Consider the following 7069-nt stretch of genomic DNA (forward strand, 5'->3'; position numbering starts at 1 on the left):
ACACTCCGCTCTCCTCCATGCGCACACAGAGCCAGTTTGCCCCTGATCACCGCCTGGTTCCCTGTGCTTTCGTGAGAAAGACGAGGAGACAGCACGCAGAGGGCAGGACGAGCCCCCAAGTCACCTGCTTACCCTGCTACATACAGACTGAGTCACCTTGGGAAAGTCATTCTACCTCTCAGAGCCTCAGTTCTTTATCTGTGAAATGGGCACACCGACTTGTTTTGAAGGATGAAGTAGATAAAATGAGATAACACACAGAAGCTAGCACAAAGCCAATGCCTCCCACCCACCCTCAAAATGGGTCCCCTAGCAGCGTCACCTGGTCACACCTATGCCCACCCCTGCCCAGCTCAGCTGCCCAGAACCATGGTGACTGTCGTCATGTTCGATCTGGAACCAGCTTTCCCTCGCCAGCCCCTTGCCTTTGGAGGCTGGTTTTACCAAGCTCCTGGGACCACCTCAGCCATGCCCTGGCCCCAAGCCCGCAGGCTCCCCGCGGACCCACACAAAGGCCCTCTGGCGCCCCGCCCCCCAAGCTGGGCTGAACCAGACTCCAGCCCCCCTCTGCGGCCTCACTCATTGTCCCAGCTGTGATGCGAGCCCAGGACCCCTCTGCGCTTCCAAGTCAGGCAAGGACTGAGCCCTCCCAGGCAGAGAAGGTCCCCGTCCCCCCCAGCCCCCCCACCCCCTCATCCCGTGGAAACGGTGGCTGGAGTCCAGTTACCTGCTATTTCAGCTTCTCCTTCAGAAATCCATTCGTGAGTTCGGGGGGATCCAGGGGGTCCCCAGGGGTGGCAGCTGGGTTCCGTGTGGTGGGAGACGAGGGTCTGAGAGAGCAGACCCCGAGTCACCAACCAGACAGGCATACGACCTGTCACCTGGGCGATGGAAGCTGGGCTCTGGGCAGGCAGGCCACGCAGTGGTCAGTCACACCCCAGAGAGGTCACACACGGACAGAAGATAGTCATCGCGGGGCAGGGGCCGAGAGGCTGAACCAGGGAAGGACAGACATCAGGCAAGGGCTGGTCAGGCAGGGGGACAGACAGGAGAAGTCAAGCGACCGGGCAGGCAGACAGACAGACAGACAGGCGGGCAGGCAGCAGGCAGGCAGCAGGCAGGCAGGCTGTCAGTTCCACTCAGGGAGAAGCAGGCAGACATTCGAACCCCGAGCCCATTAGTCACTCGGCAGAGGGACACCAGTGGGTCTGAGAGGCAGCCGCCGCCATCCCTGCCCGAGCGCGTGCAGGCGGGGAGAGGAGAGGATGTGGTGAGAGCTCGGCCCGCCCCGGGCAGCTGGCCCCTCCCCGGGGGAGGGGGGGAGAAGAGGTGGGAGGGGGCCGCTCCCAGCAGGGCTCACTGCTCCCGAAGGGCACCTGCTACGAACACATTAGAGGCTGCCAGGTGACATTTGCCCCAAGGTCATGACCCATAGGCAGGCAGGGCAGCCTGAGGCTACCAGGGTGACATCTGCCTCAAGGTCATGACACATAGGCAGGCAGGGCAGCCACTGCCACAGGTATGGAGACAGCCTCGGAGGGAGGCAGTGGTGCCGTAGCTGGACGGGGAGGCCCCTGGTGGTCCCGAGAGTCCCATTCTCAGCTCAGACAGATTAGGAGCCAAGGTCCCATGGAGAGGCGGTGGCAGTGACCCCACCACAGCCCCTCTTCTGGAGTTTGCAGTCTGGTCTGCATCCTGCCCGGCCCGGTTGAGGTTTGATTTTGGGACCCCTCCCAGATCCCTTGGCCCCTGTTCCCTTTGAACCCAGCCTCCTGCTGCAGTGCTGCTGGGAGGAGGACCCTGTCCCCATGCCCTGGAGGAGACAATCCCTTGGGCCTGTCATCACCTCTCTGAACGCCTCCCTTTGCCCATCTGTTAAATGGGGACACCTTAGCCACGGGGGGGGGGGGGGGGGGGAGCCATGAACACATGGGAACTCAGGAGGAAGACAGAGAAAAGGATTCTAAGGAGAGTTTTCATCTTGCCCGCAGGCCAGGGGCTATGAGAGGATCGTGTGTCTCCAGCAGACCTTTGAAAAGCCAGGGGACAAAAGTCAGCAAACTCACACCCAGCAGCCTAAAAAGAAGAGCAAGGGAATGGCTGCAGCTCTGCTGCTGTTACTCTTTTAGATTTTGTAGGCACCTAACTGATCTCATTTTATCCCACAAACCATGTGAGGCAGACAAGATTATTCCCATTTCACAGGTGGAGAAACCAAGGCTCAGAGGGCTGAAACGTCACACAAACTAAGAGGTGTCCCCGCTAGGGTCTGAACCTGGGTGTGTCTAATTCCTAAGCCTGAGCCAGGCCATGGACATGGGCCCGAACGAGGAAGGACGGTTCTCAGGGAGGGTGGAGGCTATTTTATGCTGTTTTGATGACACAGGTCAGCTCAAACTCACATGGCATCTCCCCCATTGACTCATTTTTGGGAAACAATGTGCAGCTAACCGACATGTCTGGTCCCAAGGAAAAAAGAAAGTGTCTTGCTATTTATTTCTTCTATTTTTTTTCTTTTTTTAGCTGTTTTTGAGGAACTTGGTACAAATTCCCCTGTGGCTGATTTGAGGGATGTTCATGTTCTCTAGAGAAGAAATCTTGGAAGAAAGTCAGCATTTTTTTTCTTTTTCTCGATCTTCAGGGTGAGTTTTCTGATGCCATATATCAGAGAGTTGCAGCAATGGAAAGCTCCGGAGAAGGAATAGTGAAGTGGAGCTGACACTTGCTGAAAGCTTACACTGTGCCGAGGACTTGGATGCATCATCTCACTCAGAGTGACCCAAGAAAATAGTTATTACCGTCATCGTCATCGCCCCTATTTTACAGATAAGGAAACTGAGGCTCAGAGAGGTTAAGTGACTTGTCCAGTGCGGTAGGCAATTAGACAGGCATGAGCAGAGCAGGGAGGATGGGCCAGGTACAGCCGGTTACCAGGACAGAAAGCCCTGGGTGCCTAGCAACTGGCAAAACTGGGAAAACCAGGACCTTGCCCCCAGGGTAACCTTCCCTCCCCTAGCATATGGATGGTCATACAGTTTCGATCCCCTGACCTTTCCTCCCCTGGCATGTTGCTAGTCATGTGGGTTAGAGCCCCTTAGAGGGGGAACAAAAAAGAGGGCTGGAGAATAGCCCTTAAGCATTAAGCCCCCAGGACAAATACATTTAGGCCTCAGTTGTGTTTTGGCTCCAGGCCCAGAAAAGGAGCAGTCAGACAAGCGACACCATGGCTGACATCTGGACCAGCTGCACTGATTAATGACCCCCTGCCCTGGGGCCAACCAACCACTCAGTGGAGACCATGACCTGAAAGGACACACCTGGAAAGCTGATAGATATTCTATTGGGATCCTCCCCCTCAGACCTCCAGATAAATACCCTCAAGCTGGAGGGCCCAGTGCAGCTGTCCCTCCCGGGAGCACACCTGTGCCTTTCCTCTCCCCCTCTTCTTTCCCTCTGGCATGTTACCTTTACCTTCCTCTCTCCTACGCTCCAAGGGCCCTCCTTTTGCCTCTGTAACTTGTTCCAGAGCCCATTTCTTCTACCACTCACTTCTTCTACTTCTGGGACATTCTAAATAAATTTTCTCTCATAGATTGAGCCTTGGCCCCGAATTCTTTCTTAGCCAGAGCTCAAGAACCGAGGTTGCTGAACTGAGGTCCAATAGCCAGTAACACTCTGGTGCGGTTCTGCTGACAACACATGGTCACACAGCTGGTGAGTGGCAGAGCTGGGATTGAACTCAGTCACTGGGGCTCCTGAGCTTACATTTTTGATCACTCACCTCTGCTTCTGAATGTATGTCAACCCAAGGATATTCGGCCCCTCTTCCCTCCCACTTGTCTCCCTCCCTCCCACCTGCCTGCCTGTCTTCATCCCTCCCCTTCCCTCCACCCACCCACTCATCCACCTACCCACTCATCCATTCTTTTTTTTATTTAGAAAGAGAGGAAGGGAGAGAGAGAGAAACGGAGAGAGAGAAACATCAATTTGTTATTCCACTTCTTTATGCATTCGTAGGTTGATTCTTGTATGTGCCCTGACAGGGGATCTAACCCACAACCTTGGCATATAGGGATGATGCTCTAACCAACTGAGCTACGTGACCAGGGTCCCCACTCATTCATTCTTCTCTCCACCCATCTCCCCAACCATCTATTCTCTCCTTCCTGCCTTCTACCCACCAATACTGAGCAGGCCCTTGAGTATGTACTGGGGATACCCCACAGAAACATATACAAGGGACAGCCTTCAAGGAGCCTGTATTCTACTTTGAAGTGACAGACACAAAGAAGTAATGGAAAAACTAAAAAAATTCTCATAGAAACTAAACTGAGTGTCATAGAAAACCGATATAAGTCAAGGTAGTGACATTTAGGGGCATGTTGGATGATAAGAAGGACCCAGCCACAGGGGAAACATTTTAGGCAGAAGGAGCTGCAAGTGCAAAGGCACTGAGGTAGGAAGAAATGTGCTTGCTCCAGGAACCTGAGAACAGAGTAGCAAAATAAAAGGAGCAAGCAAAGGAATCCTAGGGGACAGGGTCACGGAAGTCACACATCTTGCATACCATGTGAGCCTTTCAGGACAATGCAAGGAAGGTAGATTTGATTCCCCCAAAAATTGGAAGACAGTTGAGGTCTTCATCAGAGCAGTGGCTTTAATCCAACTTACATTTTCCAAAGAGTGCTCAGGTCATAATTTAGCGAGTGGAGGGGATGCAACAGAGGCCACTTAACTCCTTGCGTTTAAAAAGTAGATGCTTTTGCTGTGGTGCATTTACACCATGGAATACTATGTGGCTGTAAAAAAAGAAGGATCCCTTCCCCTTTGCAACAGCCTGGATGGGCCTGGAGAGTATTATGCTAAGCGAAATAAGCCAGGCAGAGAAAGACAATACCCCATGATCTCACTTACATGTGGAACCTAATGAACAAAATAAACTGATGAACAAAATAGGTCCAGAGACGTAGAAGCATGGAACAGACTGACAGATCTCAGAGGAGAGGCGGGAGGGAGGGCAGGAAGAGATTAACCAAAGAATTTACATGCATTTATGCATAACCCAGGGACACAGACAATAGTGAGGTGAAGGCCTGGGGTGGGGCAGATTCTGGGTGGAGGGGGGACAAAGGGGGAGAAATGGGGGACATCTGTAATACTGTCAACAATAAAAATAATTTTTTGTAAAAAATTGGGGGGAAAGTTGATGCTTTTGAAAGTTGAAATGTAACAGCTACCATGTCCATTGCAGGGAACACGAGTCCCTTCAGAAACAGATCTGTGTTGAGGGAATGGTCGTTTGAGGGGCCCATTTGGGCTGCCTATGTCTCGTGCTCTCACCACCCCCAAGGTCTCAGAAGGAAGGTGTAATGGGACCTCTCAGCACCCTCCCAACACCCCTTAGTATTCAGAGATGGTCACTGGGGAGGAAGTGGTTAAATTTGCATTTCAGCCAAGGCGCCTTGGGGGTGGGGGTGAGTATAGTTGAGGCAACCCCTCCTTCAACCCATTTCCTCCTTTTCATTTTCATTTTAACTATTTTATTGGGATATAATTTACATCGCATAAAATTCAGCCACTGTAGGCACACAGTTCAATGATTTTTAGCAAGTCGACTGCACTGTAGAACATTTCCAAAAAGACCTCTTGTCTTGCCTGTTTGCAGTCAGTCTCATTCCCTCTCCCAGCCACACTGGTCACCTTTCTGTTTCTACTGATTTTCTTTCTTCTTTAGTGGACTTTTTTTTTATTAAACCTCACCAGAGAATATTTTTTCCATTGCTTTTCAGAGAGAGAGAGAAACATCGATGTGAGAGAGACCCATCAATTGGTTGCCTCCTGCACGCAGCCCGACCTGAGCTGGGGACTGAGCCTGCAACCGAGGTACCTCCCCTTGGCCGGAATCTAACCACTGAGCCAACCCGGGCTCTTTGCTGGACTTTTCATACAAATCGAATCATCCAATGTGTGGTCTTTTGTGCTGCTGGGGATTTTCCTCAGTACGTGTCTGAGGTTCATCTGCGCGGTGGCTTGTGCTTCATTCATTTGAATAAGGTTCCACTGCGGGGACGCACCGCTCTCGGGCTGCCCAGGCCCCGCTGATGGGCACTTACCGCTCACGCTGTCTTTGTTATGAGGACCCCCCTGCGAGCCTTGCCTTGCAAACCTTTGCGCAGACAGGCGTTTTTCAGATCTTTGGGGTGCACACTCGGGAGTGCATGGGCTGAGTCATATAATAATTCCATGTTTAACTTATGGAGGAGCTGACAAATTTGTCCACAGCAGCAGCACCATTTTACATTCCCACCAGCAATCTCTGCAAGTCCCGAGTTCCCCGCATCCTTGCTCAGACCTGCTATTTATCTTTTGATTAGAGCCGTGCTGGTGGGTGTGAGGTGGTGGCTTGTTGCTTTGCCTTGCATTTCCCTAATGGCTAATGATGTTGAATGAACATCTTTTCATGTGCTTGGTAGTCATTAGTGTATCTTCTTTGGAGAAACATCTGTTCACATCCTTTGCTTGTTTTTAAATTAGATTGTGCTGTGGATTGAATGTTTGTGTCCCCCAACTCCCTGCAATTTTTATGTTGAAATCCTGACACACACCCCAGTGTGATGCAATTAGAAGGTAGGGCCTCTGAGAGGTGATTTTATGTTGAAATCCTGACACACACCCCAGTGTGATGCAATTAGAAGGTAGGGCCTCTGAGAGGTGATTCGTGGGGCAGAGTCCTCGGGAATGGGATTAGTGCTCTTATATTTGTAGTAAGTTTTGAAATTGGGAGTTTGAGCCCTTCAACTTTGTTTTTGTTTTGTTTTTAAGATTGTTTTGTCAGTTCTGGGTCCCTTGCAATTCCACATGAATTTTAACATCAACTTTTCCATTTTGAAAAAGAAAAAAAAAAAAAAAGGCTATTGGGATTTTGATAGGAATTACATTGAATCTGTAGATCACTTTGAGTAATATTGCCATCTGAAGTCTTTCGTTAATGAATATGAGATGTTTCTTCACTTATTTAGATTGTCTTTCATTTTTTTCAGCAATGTTTTGTAGTTCCCACTGCGTAAGT

General features: G+C 50.9%; 1 protein-coding gene across 1 annotated transcript in view; it reads right to left on the reverse strand.

Moving 5' to 3' along the window:
• Positions 1 to 1247, reverse strand: part of IL21R (interleukin 21 receptor) — a 36095-nt gene extending 34848 nt beyond the window's left edge. Inside the window, exon 1 of the mRNA XM_081132062.1 lies at positions 728 to 1247. The gene's annotated coding sequence lies outside the window, so the exon portion shown is untranslated. The remainder of the gene's footprint in view (positions 1 to 727) is intronic.
• Between the last annotated feature and the right edge of the window lie 5822 nt (positions 1248 to 7069).

Source organism: Miniopterus schreibersii, assembly GCF_964146895.1.
Source record: "Miniopterus schreibersii genome assembly, chromosome: 3".
NCBI classification, from domain to species: domain Eukaryota; kingdom Metazoa; phylum Chordata; class Mammalia; order Chiroptera; family Miniopteridae; genus Miniopterus; species Miniopterus schreibersii.